The sequence below is a fragment of the Cupressus sempervirens genome, chromosome 10 (assembly GCF_028749045.1).
Source record: "Cupressus sempervirens isolate cs-2001-9-10 chromosome 10, ASM2874904v1, whole genome shotgun sequence".
NCBI lineage: Eukaryota > Viridiplantae > Streptophyta > Pinopsida > Cupressales > Cupressaceae > Cupressus > Cupressus sempervirens.
The window spans coordinates 388,094,652-388,116,283 of record NC_143127.1 but is presented as its reverse complement, the minus strand read 5'-3'; the positions used below and the strand labels follow the sequence as shown (position 1 = coordinate 388,116,283).

Here is a 21,632-nt window from a genome sequence, read left to right as displayed (position 1 = left end):
CCACCTTGCCTTTTCGAGCATGCCTCTGTAATTCTTTTCCCTTGAAAATCCAATTTTGAGATGCATCATTTGAAGTATTCTTCTTCTATTACAAACTTGTTACAAGAAAGGAATTGTCTGATTACCAAAAGGCTTTACCTATGCTAGCTTTTGAATTTGAAGCACATATGTTTTTTGTCAAAGAGTACTATCACATATAGAGATATGATCAATATATCTCTAAGATGGGGTGCTACTACATATGATAAAGGAACAATCAGAATGAAGGCTTAACTCATTAATGATACCATAAGCCAGAACTAGCATGAAGGATGGCAATGTTTGAGTTCTCTATGAACCAACTATCATATAAGAAAACTCCCTAGAATTCATCCATGAGGACTAGCATGGTTGAGATGAAGGGAGAGAGTGGGAATAATCTTGCAAAGAAAGGAAATTATAATTAGTTTTAATAATCAAAATCAATAACTTAGCTCATGGAAATCCTTTGTATAAATTATTGTTGTCAAGTCGAGTGGTGGGTGATCAAGCATCTAAGTTGCCCATTCGAAATCCTTGGCCAAGGTAGGTTAATGGCATGATTGCCAATGTGATCACCAGAGGTCAGAATGCTAGCAGTTGTGAGATAGGTTGATTACAAAGTGTTCACAACCTCATCAACTAACTAGTTGACAATCTAACACCAGGATGCTCGGTGGCTGGACAGGGGTGTCCCAAACCAACTCCCAGGGTAGGGAGGGTCTTTCTCAATGGAGATTGTGTGGGGATATGTAACGTCTGCAATTGGGAGGTTAAACCTATAGCAATGCTTCTCCTCTCTTCTAGATGCCAAGGCTTGCACAACACAGAGGGACATCATCTGCTTATTCTCTGGTATCTATTTCATGTTCTCCTACTTCATTTGATGAATATATTGCTATATTGTATTTTAAATGTTTCCTAATGTCAATAAATTAGTTTATGAAATGCAAGTGAAATCATAGTTATTCACTGAATGTCATGTGAATCTAGTAGTTGAATTGGTTGTTACTCTCCAGTTATTTCAAAATATAAGTTATAGTTAACTCATATTTCCCCTTCATGTGAAAGAATAGAATAACTAATTTAACTGCATCTCCTTTCATTCGATTAAGATTGTGATGCTTTTTCATTATTTAATTAGTGAATTAGATTTCAGATTTTTAGCATGTTACATGTACACTTTGTAGGCCTTTGATGTTTCACTATAGCCAACAAGGATTCCTTTCCTTCTAGTAGGTTTTAATTTTGTCCTTTTCTCTTTAGGTACATGGATGTAAATTGGGCAACCAAATATTCTCAAATGGCTAATGCCAAGTTTTACACCTGTAAAGGCTTCTTCAAGAATTTTGCTGTCCAAATGTGAGTGAGGGCATCTGTTTTGAATGTGTACAGTTGTATTTAATGCTTCAAACCAAAATGACATTCAAATTTTGATCATATACCATAGCCCTCGCAGTGTCAACAATAGTCCTATTTTTCCTCTCAGCAACTCCATTTTGTCCAGGATTATAAGGTATAGTGAACTCCCTCTTAATCCCAACATTTGTACAAAATTCTTTAAATATTTCAAAAGTGTATTCTTTTCCATTATTTGTTCTTTGAATTTTAATTTTCTTTCCTAAAGAGATTTTAGTAATTGCTTTGAATTCTTTAATGTTTCTAAGAATCTCTTCTGATTCCTTGCACTTTAGAAAGGATATCCAAGTCTACCTAGAGAAATCATCAATAAAGATTACATAGTACAAAAATCCTCCTAAGGAGGGTACTGACATGGGTCCACATAAGTCTTAGTGGACTAATTCAAACACAACTTTAGTTTTACTCAAACTATTAGGAAAAGAACTTTTAGTGTTTTTCCCCAAGGTACATCCTTTATAAGACTCGCTATGGGATTGATTTAATTTAGGTAGCCCAATTACAAATTTATCCATAGAAGTTAGGGCACAAAAGTGGATTTGACCTAATCTTCGATGTCAGATCTCATTTGAGTCTAAGGTCTCATAAAATAAGAGCTTGGTTTGTCTTAGTGCAAAGTTCGTATTGAAGTCCTTGTCTCATGCCTATAGTTTGAGCCTTCTATATAGTTGAATTCTTTGACCATACTAGGACTTTACCCTCCATGAATGTAACTCTATATCCATCAACTTCATGAGCTGATATAGATATTAGATTTCTTCTATTACTTAGCACATATAGTACTCTAAAGAGTTGAACAAAGTTTTCCTAATTCCAATTTGATAGTGCACATTCCAACCCCTTTAAAGAAATGTGTGGAATCATCCCCAATTGTAACTTCCTCATTTGATTCTACTAGCATGGTAGATTGTCTCGGTATCCTGTGATGTGCCTCGATGATCCACTATCAATTATCATTGTATTGGATTTGTTTGACACTTGATTGGACAATGCTGAGTAGAAAGCAAACTTCTCAAGATCTTGTTCTATGTTTGTCTTATCAACTTTGGCAAATGAAGCTTGTAGTTTTGTTAGGATAGGGCAACTTATTGCATAATGTCCATATTGATCACATCTAAAGAATTGGATTTTAGACAGGTCTTTCTTTTGTTTGGATGATCCCTTTCCATGAAGATTTATTTTTCTTTTAAAGTTCTTCTTGCCCTTCTTATGAGAGTTGGTGTTAAGAATATGAATGTCTTCATCTATAGGTTTTTGTTTTCCTTTAGTCAATTGTCTCAACTCTTCTTGTAGATAGTCATATATTAACCGATCCAATTTTGGAAGTTTCAGTCTCGCACTTATACCCTATAAAAATGATTCCCATGAATTTGGTAGACCACCTAAGGCTATTAGGAATAACTCTTTGTTATCAACTCTGTATACAACCGATGAAAGTTGATCCCTCACTTCTTGTTATTCTCGTGAAGAATGCATTTATAGATTCTCCCTTATTCATGCTTATATGATTCATTTGTCTCAAGTGTTTTGCCAGTGTTATTTATTACAGATGCATCTTTGAAGGCTTTGAACATGCGGTATGCAGTTTCATGTTTTCCTACAATAGGTACTATGTGATCTCGGATTGCATCCACTATAATTTTCATGGCCTTCTCATTGTTCTTGATCCATTGAGTTTTCTCCAAATCATCTTTTGGTTCTTCCTTTTCTTCTTTCACAAATGATTCTATTTTGTTCTCTTTTAGCAGCATCGTTATTGAAAGCTTCCAAGATACAAAGTTGTCAACACTTGCAAGATGGTCTTCGAATGAAGAATAATATGACTGCCATATCAAAGTATAAATCTGATGTCTCAAACTTAATAGGATCTTCCTTACCTATGCTCTGATACCATGTGAACGTTTATTAAGTTTATTTCAGATTTACAGAAAATATGTGTATGTTTTCAATTTCATTGTCTTGCTGTCTAATGACTGATTTATTGCAGGTTCAAACTTCAATTGCTATGGATCTGATTTACTTCGTAGATCTGTATTTATACTGCACTGATAAGAAAGAGATATCCTCCAATATTTATGATACTTTCGATGCTACAAATATGCTTAGGCATTTATTGATTTCAATGCCTAGCAAGATCGGGTTGTTTGAATATATATGACATAAAGAGGAATGGAAGTCAATGGGCATGTCTTTGATTGGAGACATGACCATTCACCACCATGTCCTTTCGTTAGTAATTAATTCATAGCAATTCTTAATCACAGATCAGCGACTACTATAGTGCTGTTTCAAATGAATATTACAGCCCATGCATTATATCTTGCAAATCAAAATTGTTTATGAACAAATAACGATCAACTTCTACATAGAAATGTGATATTATCTCAGATGGCAATATATATATCATCGGTTAAGATACAGTGATCAGTATTTGCAGCATATGGTTCAATTACATGCATATATATATATGCAAAACACATATATAGATATACATGTATATATATCATAGTTACGGGACTTGGACTCGCCTCTAACTCGGAAAGTCAAAATCCAACACGGACTCGGACTCGGTGACCGGACTCAACAAGGACTCGAAAAATTTAAAAACCCGTGAAATTCAAAGATTTTTAAAGATTTTAAGATTGTTTCATGCATTCTTTAGTCAATTAACATCAAATACACAATAATTGAGATAAATAGAAACTACTTAATACACATACATAATTTTGCATAGATCACATAAGTATAAAAGCGAATTTCTGAAGGAAAAAAACTGAATAACACAATATAAAGTTATAAACTATAAAGTATAAACTTAAAGTAATAAACATAGTGTCAGCCCAATGTCAAAGACTCAAATGTCTACAATATTCATGGATTACGAAATCCATGGTATCAAAAGTTCAAAACATATATCAAAATAACAACTAGAAGACTAGGGCTCATAGTAGTCTATGTCCTCCTACGAGTGCGCCTAAGATAAGTCATGGAAGACTATAGAGCCATCCTCTCTCCCTGTGTCTAATGCTGAGCCTGAACCTCATCCTCATCCTCATCCTCATCCTCATCATCATCCTCATCCTCACCCACATAATCCTCGTCATCAGACTAGGATCTATCACTCCTAGCCTTAGGGTCTTGCACTCTGTCTCCTCGCACTCTAGCCTCCTCAACTGCCATCGCTACTACCTCAGCCTCCCAATCCACCTGATCTACCCACTCCACATCTTCATCACTGAAGATAGGATCAGCCATCTCTGTGTTCCACTCTACATGAGGATCAACATTCTCTAATACAATCGGTGATGTATCGGTGCCAAGGATCTGTCTATGGCGAAGGCGAAGATTGTAGTGAACAAAGACAAGATCGTTGTGATATGAATATCAGGATTTAACTGTGTGATTTTGAGTCAAACTCAATGACCCATATTTCATGAGTAGTGATTCAACATGAATCCATCTCTCATGAGAATAAATGGAACACTTAGCACTCATTGGATCTAGGTGATGCTCATAGGGGTGAAGCACCGGGACTTCCCGGGAGGTCACCCATCCCAGTACTACTCCAGCCTGAGCGCGCTTAACTACAGAGTTTCCTCCATAGTTAAACCCAAAGCTTGCAACCCCATTTGCAAAACCTTCACCAAGTGTTGTGCCTTATGAACCATTCATTAGAAAGCCCCTTAAGCTCATCAATTGATAAGTAGGAGATAATTTCCACAGCTAGTCAAATTGTGATATGAATATCAGGATTTAACTGTGTGATTTTGCAAATGGGGTTGCAAGCTTTGGGTTTAACTATGGAGGAAACTCTGTAGTTAAGCGCGCTCAGGCTGGAGTAGTACTGGGATGGGTGACCTCCCGGGAAGTCCCGGTGCTTCACCCCTGTGAGCATCACCTAGATCCAATGAGTGCTAAGTGTTCCATTTATTCTCATGAGAGATGGATTCATGTTGAATCACTACTCATGAAATATGGGTCATTGAGTTTGACTCAAAATCACACAGTTAAATCCTGATGTTCATATCACAATTTGACTAGCTGTGGAAATTATCTCCTACTTATCAATTGATGAGCTTAAGGGGCTTTCTAATGAATGGTTCATAAGGCACAACACTTGGTGAAGGTTTTGCAAATGGGGTTGCAAGCTTTGGGTTTAACTATGGAGGAAACTCTGTAGTTAAGCGCGCTCAGGCTGGAGTAGTACTGGGATGGGTGACCTCCCGGGAAGTCCCGGTGCTTCACCCCTGTGAGCATCACCTAGATCCAATGAGTGCTAAGTGTTCCATTTATTCTCATGAGAGATGGATTCATGTTGAATCACTACTCATGAAATATGGGTCATTGAGTTTGACTCAAAATCACACAGTTAAATCCTGATATTCATATCACAATTTGACTAGCTGTGGAAATTATCTCCTACTTATCAAAAGACAAGATCATTCAATTTTTTTACTACCAACCTATTGCGCTTCTTTGAGTGTATGTGCTCAAATAGACTCCAATTAAGTTTGCATCCTGATGCACTAGATGACTGGCTCAAGATGCGAATCGCAATCCTCTGTAAATTTGGCACCTTTGTGCCAAACATTTCCCACCATGCATCTAAAACCAAAAAATTTTGAATCATATCAATAACTTTGAATTTATCAAACTAAAATGGTAATAGAATTAGAAATTAGGATGTAGAATCAACGATTTTTACCAGGCATCAATTCCATCCTATTTTTCTTGCATAACTCCCGTGCAAATAAGTCCCCTTGAGCTTTCTTAAACAACTCAATCTCACAAACTACAATTGTTCCAACTATTGAATCAGGTGACATTCTCTCTACAACATCGTAGAGGCCACTCCACACCTCATCATCAGCCTTGAAATGTGGGCTGAATTGGTATGTTGAATTAAGGAAGCAGGTCGTTGCATGTATAGGCCTGTGAAGTAGATTATGCCAACGTCTATCAATGACATCCCATATAGGCCCATACTTATCTCGATTCCCTGTAAAAAAAGAGCGAATGGCCTCCTTCACCCTATCCATGCCCTCATAAATGTAGCCCATTGAGAACTTTTCTCCATCAGCAATTCGTAGGAGAACAAGAAGCGGCTTTACAAACTGCAATCATTATGAAAGTTGGAAGAAAAATAATCAGCTTTAAGTTTTTTCTTTAAAAAATGAACAATAATTTATAACATAATTTTATAAACAAAATAAAGTTGAAATAAGGACAAAAAGAAAAATTACCATCACAATATCAGCAATCAGTGTCCAAAAAGAAGCTTCGTCAAAAACATGATCAGTTGCATCAATCCCTGCAATGGTCTTTGCATATGATGATGCAATCCACTCCTCATTAACAAACATGTGTCTCAAACCTCCCTTTGAATCAAGCAAAGATTTCAATGTGAGAAAATTGGTTGCAAATCTAGTGACCCCTGGACGAGACAACTCTTTTTGCTCATTGTGTTTCCTCGTGAGGTTGAGAAATCATGTATGATTATATATGAATTTGCATACACTCCTTCCTTTCTCTATAATTGTTTTTATCTAAGGGAGTTTACCAAGATCCTCTAACATGAGGTCAATGCAGTGAGTAGCACAAGGGATCCAAAATATGTGAGGGTGTCTCTCCATAAGAAGCTTTCCTGTAGCAACATAATTTGCTGCATTATCTGTAATTATCTACACCACATTCTCCTCACCCACATCCTTTATCACTTCATCCATTACCTCACAAAAATATTCAACATTCTTTGTTTTTCCTGAGGCATCAATTGATTTCAAAAAAACTGTAGCACCTGAAGAAAAAGAAACAAATTAGTATAATGATCAATGATGAATCATAATTTATAAACTTAATCACTTAAGTACAAGTTCTACTTCTAAATTTTTAATATCTAAGTACAATTACAGTTTACCTATGAGGAGATAAGAAAGTTGAGGAGTGTTCTACTCCTTTTATCAGTCCAACCATAGTTTTGATGGTGCAAGCCTTCGTCTTCCACACCTCACGCTACTCCTTGACACCTTCTACATCATCACCCTTTGATTCAAAATAGGGCCTCCTAGCTCGTCAACACTAGGGGTTTTGAACCCCGGACCACAAACAACAACGACATCAACTCCAATTTGCCAATAAGGGGACCTAAAACAAATTAAATAAAATTTAAAGTTAAACAAATTTGTATATTATAAATAAATTTGCAAACAAAATATAAATTAAAATAAACAAAATAAGCATATTATTGTCTCTTGAAAATTGAAAGTTGAAACTTTGAAAGCAAGAGAAGACATAAATTTAAATTTAAATAAATAAGTACCTTGCTACATTAAATGAAATGTTGTTGTAGATGAAGAAGTCTCCAAGTGCCAATTTCGCATAATCATGTTTCTCTTTGTTCCAACCCATGCTCTCAAGCGATGGTTGTGCACCTAGAGCCATGCGTGGAGCAAACATGGAATCAAGTGTTGATCTTTTCTTATGAATGCGAGGCCCAATGGTCACACTCGTAGAAGCAGTAGCATTCGTAGGTGGAGTAGGGGATAATGGAGAGCAAAAACTAGAAGATCCCTGTTGGGCTAGTTGTGCTATTTCTTCTTGTTGCTTTTTTTTCAATTCTTTTTTCTCCATTTTTTCCTCTAGAAGAGTTCGCATGTCTCACATAACATCTTGGAGTACATCTTTTAATTTTTTAGCATCACGTCTAAATATATTTGCTAAGTGATACTTCAATCTATTTATTCCTCCCCCATTATATACTACACCGCAATGCCAACATGTAACAACTCCCTTTTTGTGCCCCGAGATGGCATGTTTCCAAGCCCTATCCCTTGCTATTGCACTTGGGTCTGCATTAGGGTTAAATGCAAGCCTAGTTCCACTTCCCTTACCCTAAGGCATTATGTCAAATTTCAATGTGTTTGCCGCTAGCTTGCTGCAATATGAATATATTATAAATAAATAAAAGTTAGCATCAAATCAGATTTTTAAACTTTAGGACCTTTTTACTTTGTCATCAACATAAATTAGAATAAATCTAGATTCTAAATAGTAGATAGTAGTAGTAGAGACCAAACAAATGTAAACAAAATGAGAAGTAAAAAATATGAATGTAAAAGTTTAAAACATATTACAAAACAACACAAAGAAATGCAACTTGTAGCTTACCTCTTTAAATTTGCACAAAGTCAAACAATGAAAATGCAAGTTTGTAAAGACCTCCAAATGCTCCCTTAAGCTCCTCTCAATGTTTTAGTGCAAGCTACAAAGTTGCACAAACCATCAGCAATCGATATGGGAGAGCCAACCGGTTTGCTGATTTCTCTCTCAAAACCCAATATTCTTCTCTAACTCTTTCCTCTCTCTTGTGAGCATAAGCAAATGGTGGAATGACCTTTTTAGGTCAATTAGATGTTATAAACACCGAAAAAAGAAACTTAAAATAATAATTTTTTAATTTTTTTCACTTTTTATGTGTTGGCCACTGGCGAGAGTCCTGGGCTTGGGACTCAGCAAGTCTGAGTGGACTCTGCCAGGACTCGGCCGAGTCCGAGTCCAAAGGCAGATTGCCTCGGAAATGGCGATTCTAGCTCAAACTCACAAAGTCCTAGTCAAATTCGTCGAATCCCGTTACACTGATGTGTGTGTGTGTGTGTGTGTGTGTGTGTGTGTGTGTGTGTATTCTGATTTTATTGATCACAGAGATTGTCTAGACGAAGCTACATATTTCAACAGCTGATAATTAAAAATTTATGATATGGTCAAGAAATTATGAATGGTTGATGCACGCAACTATGTATTGAAGTTTTTCGATATAAAATTATGATTGAGAAAAACAATACTTTAATGAGTTTGTCCATATAAGTTATCATTTATGAGTTCTCTAAAATCAATTTTAAGAATTATCACAATTTATTATGCATATTTTGTAACATTATTGTACAAATGTCTCATAACATTTTATTTTTCTGTTTAAAAAAATTGCTGGATTTTCAGAAAGTTTTTACCAAGTTTTGATGATAATTTTCCACGTAGCAAATTTGGTTCTGCCGAATTTAACTGAGTCATTAATTTTTGAACTATAATATTTATATTTGGAGTTTTTAATGCAGTTTTCCATGTTGATTCAATGGACACATTGTGTTTAGTAATTTACACAACTTTACCCAAAACAGTAAAGACTTACATAACCTGTAAGGTCTAATACATTTTCTTTTGTAACATATTTTTTAGTACTATACTGTATTTGAACTCCTGTCACCAAAGTTGGGTTCATAGTTTCCTGTCCCCAGAACCCATATCTGCATCCGCCATTTAAAAACCCAATGGAACATTCCCTTTATGTATATATATGAGCCAAGAAAAAGACTGTGAACCACTTCTGGAATGACTCAGTCAATCCAAACTCAAAACATGGCACAGCAAATGTGGCAGGTCATGATTACTTGATATCAACTGCGAATATTTATAGTGGAATGCCATTATGCTCCTCACTAAATGTTGATATGTTATGAATGCCATTTACATTTTCAATCTTTTTAATTTGCATTTTTTCTGTAGATTATATGATTTATGCGCTTGAAACAAACTGAATTATAATTCCATCCAAGTATTTGAAACCTTCAAGGAACGAATAAGCACGGCTAGATGGTCAGGAATTAAAATATACAGGAGTATTTTTAAAAGTGCTCTTGAAAGCTGATCAATTGAAAAATTTTAACATGGTTAACATAATGTCCTACAAACAACAGCAAAAGCTACTAACCAGTTTGTCCTTCAGCAAATGAATAACCTCTTGAACTAACATATGTCCGTGGATTTGGCAGTTGATGGTTGCGTAGATATTCTGTTTGACCCTGTTTTTTAAACCACCAAAGTTTAATAACATACAAGCTCTGACAAATAAAATCTACCAAAATTAAATTAAATTCAGTTTAAGAAAACCCCTCTTGTAGCCAGGCTATCACATCCCAACCTTTGTGATTACACAAACATCCACATTACTGCCACTTCCCAAATCGTTGAAGATTCCAGAACGAATAGCTTCACAAACCAACAATATTCCCTCCTCCCTCTGCACAACAGATCGATAAAAATGGATTATTACACTTAACATCGATATACTTGTATGTTTGAAAATAAAAATATCACCAAAACTAAGTACCATTAGCATTTGGAATATTTCTAATGTAAGTTACAAATAACCGATTTCATTTCTAATGACTCCTATCCCTAAGACAAGAAAAGCATAACTCTTATTGATATGAAAATCCTAGACTGTGTATGATGTGCTCAAGAGAAAAATAAGAATGCTGGAATTCGTCAATCAATACCTTTAACTCAGAATCTCTACTTCCTAGAACTATACAAATCTCGGGTTTTGGATTACAATCAAGTCTCACAATAATTTTAGCAGAAGCCATATTTGGTAGACATCATTATGTCTTGTGCCCATGAGCAACAACATATATCACAATACAAATTCAAAAAATATAGAAAGACACATTACTTCTAATAAAATTAATTATGATATGAATAATAAAAAGACCCAAAATTATCCACTGAAAGGCAGAACATGAGAGACTCCGCTGCCACCCTCTCTTCCACTGAATTCTACCTGGCATTAGACTCCAAATGGTTTGAATGCATTGAATCTAATGACTATCAAAGATAAACAAGGGCAACCAAATGGATCATGATCTACCATAAACCACAATGGAAATATTATTATCATCTACTCCACATATTGAACTACTTGGTCAAGAATGAAACCAAATTTAATTCAAAATAGCATTCTTTTGTTGTAATACTGAGATTGATAAGCTGAAAATAGAAGGGCATCTCATATTAGTAATTTATTATATATAACTTAACAAGTGGATCAATGGGCAGAGAAATTGGAAGACCTTGCAGGTAAACGCACAAGTATAATCTAAAGTTTGAGAAACCGGCATGTTTTTGGAAAATCCAAGCAATGTTTTACCAAAAATGGAGTTCTTTTCAAGTTGGGACTGTAAAGAAGGATCTAATCAATTCTTAGAGTTTGACATAAATGCTAATCACCTCTCAAAACTATGGAGCCAAAATAAGGAATAATAGTATATACAACTACAATTTTGCCTAGCCTCATTATTAGTTAGTAAAAATGGTAGCTTAAGCAAGTGTATAAAACAAGGAGGGACATATTAATCTATTTTAAAAGGTTGCATTTCAATTCAAAATCTCTACCCTATTTGTTTCATCTTCTAAGAATGGAGCCCTCCTACAATCAGCACCTAATAATACAGAAGAATCTGCCAGCCTTTGCTCTAGAACCAGGCTCCTGAGAAGCCAAAAAGAACAAGAAGGTGACCATGATAGAAAGTCGTGCACATGAGAAATGGTTAAAGATAACAGACAATATGGTGGACCTTTAGAGTTTCAGACCATGAAATAATTTTTTGCTCGAGAATCATATAATAAATGGTTGAACTTGAAGGTCTATTATTGTAATATTATAAATTTATCATTAACTTTCAGGTTCTAATCATGAGTAAAAAGCACTGTTATCCTTCAATCGATAGTAGGTTATGAATACCAAGTTGGTAAAGTGATATTTGTTTTTGGTCCCTGTAATGGTAATTGTATATTGATTATGAAAATGAAGTTAAGACTTTTGGCCATAAAAGCATAAAAGACAGACTTCTTCTGCTTGGTATGCTCTGCAACATGGACATTCTGCTGAGACAGTTTGTTGGCCATAAAAGGATAAAAGACAGATTTCTTCTGCTTGGTATACTCTGCAACATGGGTATTCTGCTGAGACCCTCCTTGCTTCAACTATTCAACTGCCAAGCGTTTTTTTCATTCTTTCTTCATATGACCATACTTATAACAGAAATTTTACCGAACATTCTTCTTGGGATTCTCCCAAGATTTATCTTGTCCCTTCTGCTGGGAAGACTCGCCTTTACCTCGGTCTTTGTTTGAGGCTTGGCAGTAATGGCCTATTCAGTAGAGGATGTGCTAGTGATACTTTCAAACTGTTGTTTCCACCAATTCTATTGTAGAAGCTTGTTGCAAAGACAAATCTTAAATCAGGAAACTCTTTTACAAGACCGCACCGATTCATAGAATTCAATACCAAGAGGTCAAACACATTTTGACCAAACATTTGCTTGCTCCTGAATCTTCTCCATATGCTGTCCTCAAATAAAGTTATGCCAGATCATTACCTCCAAGTGTTCATCTACGTCACTGGATCACAACCGATTCCTCTAGATTCACTGCAACCTTAATACTGGTTGTTGGTAAGTCTTCAGTTTTGCAAATTTCCTTAGTAGATTTTCAAAAGATTTTCTTTAATTCTTGGCCTTGAGATCCTCTCCTTTCTCAGAAAAACCTAATTGTGAACCCTAGGTAGGAGACACAAAACCCTTTTTATATTTTTCCCTAGGTCCGTTTTGATAAGCGGGAAGTCGTAAGCTTAATTCAAAATTTTCTAACATGTATACGATCTTACGGTTTAGGGTCAAACGTGGAGTCGTAAGTTGTTTTCTGAAGTATCCCACAGTTACATCCAAAGGATCAAGCATATGAGCGCAAAAGTCATTTATCAAGCCTCTCAACCTTACGATTATGCTGAAAGCGTACCATCGTAAGTCTCTTTCTAAAAGTTCATTGGTGTTTACAATCTTACAAAGAAGGGGTTTAGCGTGCAAGTGTAAGGGAATTGGGCATGTGACTTAAAAGGTCTCTGGAGATACGATTGAAGGAAGATCGTGGGATAGCAAGGCATTATATGAAAGCTTCCGAAGTTACAGCTTAGGGTTAAGCACAAGTTCAGAGGAGTGAAGGAAAAGGACCACCGATGCTACGATAGGTGCTAGACGTATGATTGGGAGGTTAAGTCAAAAGGTAAGTTCAAGCTTCCGGAGTTGCGACAAGTTGTTAGCTAATTGTCAATGTATGGTCACGGATGAAAGTAAACATAAATGGCTAAGGCTTCCAATTTCACAGCAAACTAAAAGGCGTAAGGCCGTAAGACATGTGAAGAAAGCTTTCAATGTTGCGACAAGGGCTAATCGTAAAGAAGTACGAACTATAAAGGAGGATGCCACGCAGAAAGGTTACAAACAGCCAGCGTATGTTCGCGGCTTAAAAGCAGACATGGCAAATAAGATCTTCAATGCTACAGGGAACTATTAGGCATAAGATCGGATGGATAAGTTGTCATTCATACGGGGTTACAAAAAGCCAAATTTTCAATGAAGTGTAAGATCATAAACCCTAAGTTGGTGTAAAACACATGTTTGCTCTTTCTAAGCTGGAAAGGGACAAGGGGTTCAGCCAATCAAATCTTTGAGAAGACAAAGCTCACAGTTGTGGACAATGAAGAAAGCCTTAATGCTTTGTTACAGTCAACTAAAATAGTCCCAAAAGAGAAGAGGGGACAAAAGAGGAGTAGACAGGAAATACCAACCCTTGATGTTGAGACAAGTGAAGAGCCTAGAGCTCAAACTGGTTTGAGGATATATCAAAGAAGAAGAATGGGCGAGAAACCTATTGATCCCAACATAATTGAAGTCCCAAGTATGCAAGCAATCATAGCAAAAGATCCTGAGAGGAAAACTCCATCTCCTAACTCTCCCAGTCCACCTCCTATTGCTCCTCATGCCATAGAAGCCCGTGTTGAAGATGTATCCCAAGGAAAGGAGATGCAAGCCCAAGGAGAGAAGCGTACAAAAGAAAAGGAGCATATTCAACATATGTGTTGTGAGGTTTTCACATCATCGCCCCAAAACTTTCGGGGACCCCCTTTTTTTCAGTTGCCTTACAATTTTTTTGGAGTTGTCCAGAGGTTTTCGATTTGAAAATTTTACACCTTGGATGCCTTCGGGCAAGGAGGGTTTTGATTGGATTTGCTTTCACCTAGTGCTAAACTTGATTTTCTAGAGTGTGAAATTTTGTCCTTAGGCCAAACAGAATTCAACAACAACATTTTTCGATGGTTAAAACGAATACTTGGCAAGATAAAATTGCAATTTTTTTGGGACTTAGATGGATTTTTGAAAATTTGAAATAATTGTATAAGCTTGAGCATTTTCAAAATGAATTTGTTAGATTTAGTCATTTCGGAAAATCTTGAATTTTTGGTGAAAAAGGAATTTTTTTTTTATAGTGAAATTGATATTGGAAAATCGATTTTGACTACTAGAAAAGGGATTTATTTTGTTTAAAAATTAAAATTGTAATTGCAAAATTGAAAGTGGACTAAATTGTAAAATCTCATTAATTTGGTTGAAATTTTGCCTAGAAGATTTTAAAATGATAAAGAAATTTGGTGAATTAGAATTGAAAATTGATTTTAGCTTACTTGATTTGATTTTAATGATATTTTAATTGCCAAAACGTTATTAAATGAAAATTTTGACATCTCCTAGGCTTACCTTGTTTCTATTTTGCAATTTTTAATCAAAACTAGCAATTAAATGGGCCAATTTCACTATGGGCTAAGTAAATTTAATGTTGCATCTAAATCTAGACCATTAACTAAGGGGCTAATTTAATTTTGTTTTCCCTCCAGGCAGGTTGGCCCACTTGGAGAGGCAAAGAAGTGTGGTCTAAGAGGGGCTTCCTCTCCTCTTATTTTCTCATTCCTTTTTCCTCCTCCTTGGATGTGCAATTTTCTTCTAGAGGCGAATTTTAGACTTGGGCGATTTTTTGGGACAGATTTCTCCTTTTCTTGGCGGCATTTTTCTCCTTCTTGATTGGGCGAATTTTTGCCCTAGGGTGATTTTGGAGCAGATCTGACATTTCCCAGCTTGGGCGATTTTGGTTCGGTCTGATTTCTCCATATTTGGCAGCGATTTCTCTTTCTAGAATTGGGCGATTTTATTTGGTGAAGAGGTTATATGATTCAAGGTCTAATTTTATGGCAAGTGTGGGTGATTTCAAGCAAGTCGAAATTCTAATTTTTGCTAAGGCATCATTATTTGTAAGGAGGATTGAAATTTCTAAGATCTGATCCGAACTTGAAGAGGGCCCAGTTATTGGTAAAGGCAGATTTAAGGTAAAATTCTATTCATTTTTAGAGGTGAAGATTGGTAAAACGGATTTTATTCCTTGTTCTTGCTTGGTTCGTTTCCCTTATATTCTTCTTGCATTCATCATCCACCACTTCCTCATTTCATTGATAGGCTGAAGTTGGGAGATATAAGTGTAGATTTCATGATAGGACACTTAAAGAGGCAGAAATAAACTAGACCACCATTGGATTGAAGTTGGGAGATATATGTGTAATCCATTCTAAGGTAACGAAGAGGCAAAACTAAGTGGTAGTCCCACCCCTAGGAAAGAAGTTTGGAGATTGACAAGTGAAGAGATAGGACTTGGAGAGGCAGAAATAAGCTAGATTCCATCCATAGAAAGAAGGTTAGAGATTGATAAGTGTAATTCATATCATTTAGAATGAAGGGGCAAAAATAAGTGTTTAGGGTGGTAGATGTTAGTGCAAGCAAGAACCCAAAGGGAATGAATACCAAAAAAGACAAAGAAGACATGATGCCTAAGACCACCTTCTTCTCCAAAGTGAGGCGAATAAGTGATACCAATATTAGTACAGTGAACATGGTATAGTTGAAGGACAGATTGAAGCAAGGACAATCCCCCATGGCAAAGAAGATCTACAAGAGTGGAATTGTACACGCGGTGGCTTTCCCTCCTACCTTGCCTTGTTCGGAATTGGTAATGGAATGTGCATCCTGATTTGATATTGTTACCAAGTCCATCATTTTTTATGAAGGGAAGAGAGTGTTAGACAACATCGACGGACAAGTGGTCTAAGAAGTATTTAATATTGCCCAGTATAAAAACATGACAGTGGTAATGATGGATCAGGCGACTAAGTTATTTTAGGATAAGCAGGAGGCTTATTTCATTTATCTAAAGCAGAATTGGTTACACGAAAGCAAGAAGGGAGTTACCAAGTCATCAAAACTCACCAAGTCAGATTTCAAATCAGAATATGGTGATCTTATTGTACTTCTCAACCGAATCATGGTCGTGGCTCAAGGTATGCAATTCGAGAACTGGATGTATTATTTTATTGATGAAATTGAAAATGGAAAGAAAAAGTTTGATTGGGCTAGAATTATAAGTAAAAATTTAGAGTTGCAACTCCGGGCAGTGCAAAATCAAAAACAATTCTATATGGGGTCCTATCTCTTCTATCTAATTGTGAAACTATATGAAAATCCTGGACTTAAGGCCTTAGGAGTGATTGGCAATAGGTCGGAGCAATATTTGGTGCATGAGTGCTATCCACAGCTTCACTCACACAACGCCAAAGATTATAAGATGTTTTATGACGCCTTTGCCAAGAAAATAGTAAGGATATTACAAGGGACACCTGCTAAGAGGCTCTCGTCAGAAGCGGAAGCAAAAGCTAAGAAGTATGGGAGTTGGTTCATCCAATTTCCGTAATTTACATATATTAGAGTGGCAGGAATTACAGTTTGTCCCAAGAGACTTCCAAGGTACCCACCCAACAAGGTAGTTTTGATGGAGGTGGATAGGCAACTTGAGCATTATGACAAGATGATGAAACTATAAGGTGAGACAAGGATTACCTTCTCATTTGGAATAGGCAATGATACTTGCCCCAATCCTATCGCCTTTGCAGCTACGAAGAAAGAGTTAGAATGGTATCATCTAGGATAGTATAGAGCAAGACAAGGATTCGATCCTAATGGTCTTATGAAGGCATCTCACGGAGATACATTCAAACATATTCCTACTATAGAAGATTTTTGGGGCAATGCACACGATGACTTTCATGTGTGGAAGCTAGCTTTCTCAAGGTTGTCAGTGAGCATGATGAGGGCAATCAGATGGAAAGGCCTTGATATTCTCGATCAACTAGAAGATGATGAAAATGTGCTAAGGATAGATTATAATACAGTGGATGGAATGGAGTTGAATCTAGTGGATTGGGATGATCATCAAAATCCTTCCTTAGAAGCAGTTACAAGGACAATTGATCTACACACCGAGTCGTGGTACAATGAGAAGTTAAGGCAATTACAAAGTCAAAAGGTACGCCTTATGAGATGATGAAACCAGATGAAGGTCCAGCAGAGTCAGTCAGACAGAAAGGTGAAGGCAATAGCTAGCAACAAAGAGCATTTAAGAGCAAGAAGAGAAATTTGGAGGTTGAGAAAAGTAAATAACATAAAAAACCTCCAGCAAAGAGACAGAATGCAAAATCATCAAGGGAGAGCATAATTGAGGCTAGAAGCCAAGGGGATAATACAAGTGGACAAGAGGTCGCAGTAGAGGTGAGCTCTAATTCAGAATCAAGCAGTTACAGCAACAGTACCGAGTACTCTCCTCTCTCGGAGAACCAACATGGAGATGATGTGATAGTCACTAGTGAAGAAGAGGATAGGCCAATTGATATTGAGGAAATAAGCAAGGTGCCCGAGGCCGTTGGTGATGATTTGCTAGTCAAACCAAATCCAGATTTGGGAGATGCACTACACCACTATGGTTAAGGCAAATGCTTATGCCAAGAGGCGAAGTGGTGATTGTCTGTACAATTGAAGATATTCAAGGGTTAGTGGAAAAGGATGATAGCGAGAAACATAAACAAATTACAAAAATGATGGCAAGAGTAATCAAGAGAGATGATGATGGTCACCGAAAAGTTTAGATTGCTATACCAAAGGTTAGCAAGGCAGTGGATGAGATTGGAATATGAGATAGTAGAGCATAACTCGGGAAGAGTCAGGGATGACATGGAATGTGAGGAGATCCAAGAAGGCATGGTTTCAATTAGAGAATGGTTGAGGAAGGCAAATAAGAGGATTGTAAAGTTGGAGGCCGAAAACAAATATTGGAGAGATTGCCAACCTATCCAATAGTTGCATCAGGCAGCCCTTCAATAAGACAGCGGGAGCAATATAGAAGAGATGTTGGCTCAGTGACGCGAAGTCAAGGATTGGATCCATGATATAATTCAGGATGGGCGAAATTTTTTGCCTTCCTTTATCTAGACATTCAGGTCATTGGTGGCTATTAGAGACAAATTCAGAACATTTGAAGGGGAGTGGAAGGATTTCCTTCTAATCAAGGAGTTAGCCATTTCCAAGCTACAGGCATTTATCGAGCTACCGGAGAGATATTTGGAAAGAACCAAGTTGGTAGATGAAGGAGGAATAAGCACAATGGAGTCTTGGTTTGTTGCCTTAACCATCAGATTAAGGATACTTGAAGAGATACGGAATGAGATTGCATAGCATAGCCCAGGCGTTGACACTTCTATTTCAACCATGATGAGCGATGTTGGGGCTGCACTTGATTTTGAAAATACTAAAAAGGAGAACGTCAACGAGGCAGAATTTGGGTCAAGATTGGATGAGTTGGGGAAGGTTTCCATCAAGAAGAAGCATTTGGGCACCCTTGCCTCCCTCAATGCCTTTATCGGATATGTGAAAGAGTATGAGAAGGATCATGAGAAGTGGCGAGCAACATGATGAATTCAGCTGAGCTCAAGATAAAGTACACGCTTTGCCCTCCCATGAAGGAAATCAACGACAAGCTAGCCAAGTTCATTGCTTTGGCTAAAAAGATGAAAGAAAAGGGTAGAATTATTTTAGAAAATCATTTGATGTAAGCCCAAGTGGCAAATTCTCCTTCTTGGGCAGGATAGGTGTCTGATTCTGATTGGCTACCATTTTGGTGCCTTCTCATTGGTTGCCACTTTTCCTTTTTTTTATTGGTCCATTAATGAGGTGGCATCTTCTCATTCGCCGATGGAGTGGCAACCCTAATTAGGGTTTCTGGGATCCGATTTGGATCGTTGATTTTGCCTCTTAATCTCTACCGTTGGTTGTAATTTTGGCCCCTATATAAGGCCATTTGCTCTCATTTGTAAAGGGTTGAAGAAAATTGTTGCTTAAGATAATACCAAAATTGCCTCTCTTTATCATTGTTGTGACTTGCATGGTGATTAAGAACATTTGGTGTTATTGCATGGTTTCTACTTCCAATAGTTAGAGTTAGTTTCCATTGAAGTTGTTAAAGTAGATTTTATTTCAAAAAAGTTGTTAAGAGTAAGAGTAGATGGATAGTTGTATGGTGATATTAGTGGATGTTTGATAGGGATCTATAAACTAGGCCACTAGCATCCTAGCGGCCGATTAGGAAGCCTTGCATGGTAATCTAGTCTTTTCCCTTGAATCATTGCATCTATGGAGGTAGCGCCGCCGGTAAGCTTTCATCAGATTTGATCCCCGTCCATTTGCTAATCTTTTCATTCACAAGAGGAGTAAACCAGCAAGTAGTTGAGTAGTCGGATTTCATTCTAAGCAAGTGAGGAAGCCATAAGTCATTTGAACACGCACCCTCCATCATCACCATCAACATCATTTAGCGCTCATATACTTTACCAAACCAGACATCATCACCATCACAGCGAGAGTTCGACAATCATTGAATGAACAACATAAGGCTGCCTACGTGATTAACCAGCAAATCACATTAATATAACTAAGTTAGAATCCACAGGTGTAAGGAACATTGGAGTTTTTCTCATGTCTTCGTTAGTACTAACTTTTCAAGAGAGGGATTGAGTGTTTGATATTCCATATCAAGTATTCAATTGCTATATGTTATGTAGTGGTACAAAATTGACATCAAAATTATCAACAACCAAGGGGAATAAATTTGCTCTATGATGATGATGATGATGAAGAAGAATATCTGTATACCCCTGACCAGTTGCTGAGAGAAGCAGATCCTCAAACCCCCACAGCCCCTATTTCTAACATCACAATACACAAAATAGAAGGCATTGTCCCTAGAGAATTGAAAAAGGAGGCCTCTAATGTGAATGTTGAGGATGATGAATTTGTGAAATCAATAGCTTTTTCGCAATTACTATGGCAATGCTATAGAGAGGATTCGCTGAAAAGGGTTGAAGAAAAGAGGAAGCAAAAACCAAATGTTGATCCTGACGATTTGGAATAGGAAGTAAAGAGTGAAATGATGGTCATGTTTGAGAAAATCACTCTAGATGAAGGGAGGCAGATAGTTAAGCAAGCAGGGGTCCAACTGGCACCTAATCTCAAGATTGTTGATATCATTGCATTTGATGCAATTATGAAAAATATGAGATTGAGAAGACCAGATTTAAAAGCAAGGTTGCATGGGTACTAGTACCCACACCCCTGGCACTCATACCCACGTACCCAAGTACCGGGTACACGTATCCCAGGTACCGGGTACTCGGTGGAGAGCATCGTAGCTAAGGACCTTGATTAAGATTCTGATTTTTTTTTTGGTTTTTTTATTTTTGTATTAGCTTGTTGTTTATCAAACTTAATTCAATACCAAAACAGTTTGAAGCTTTGATACTCATTAACAATAAACTTTATCACTGTTCAAGTCATAAGTTTATCATTTGCAATATGTCATTGTCATATGATTTAGGATCTTCTTGTTCATGTTTAAAGTCTGCCTTCTTTGTTATGTATCTAAGCATTTATCATGTATTATTATTTCAAACATATAGCAAATCTGAAACTGAAAACAATACATTACATTTGCAAACTTTATCACTATTCTTGTTTTGAAAAACCATTGTCATGACTCATAATTTCAGATTTTTTATAAATATAAAAGTATAATTTTTAAATAAGTTTGACATAACCAAGTACCCCCGTCCCCTGTTATGAAAAATAATTTAAACATTAAACATTCAGCAATAGCATATATATATATATTTGACTTATGGCTCATATTTTCAAATTTCTTGTTTTGAATGCTCAATGTCATGACTCATGACATATATTTTGATTTTTATATTTTCTATAAAATATTAATTATATAGAAAAAAATTAGGCATACACACGTACCCCCATCCCCTATTTTGAAAAATATGCGTACCCGTACCCGTTCCCGTACCCGTTCCCGTTCCCGTACCCACGTACCCATGCAACCTTGTTTAAAAGGATTATAAGATATGTCAAGTGGCAGATACTATAGTAAAGATTTAGGTGCTTCAGCAACATGGAATCTTACTACATCTGGATTAGGTAGAGGAGATGAAACAGGTACTAAAGTTAGAAGAAATATCATTATACAAAGGTTAAAGGATGCTAAGCTTTTTGATTCAACCATGAGTGTGGAAGAGCAAGTTGCTTATCTTCATGATG

General features: G+C 36.7%; 1 pseudogene across 1 annotated transcript in view; it reads right to left on the bottom strand.

The window, feature by feature from the left end:
• The window catches only part of LOC149534293 (proteasome subunit beta type-7-B-like), a 49,491-nt pseudogene that overhangs the window by 9,036 nt on the left and 18,823 nt on the right, over positions 1 to 21,632 (bottom strand). The window contains exons 7-8 of the transcript XR_016356735.1: positions 10,412 to 10,510; positions 10,202 to 10,292 (exon numbers count right to left, since the gene is read on the bottom strand). The product of XR_016356735.1 is annotated as a proteasome subunit beta type-7-B-like (transcript). The remainder of the gene's footprint in view (positions 1 to 10,201; positions 10,293 to 10,411; positions 10,511 to 21,632) is intronic.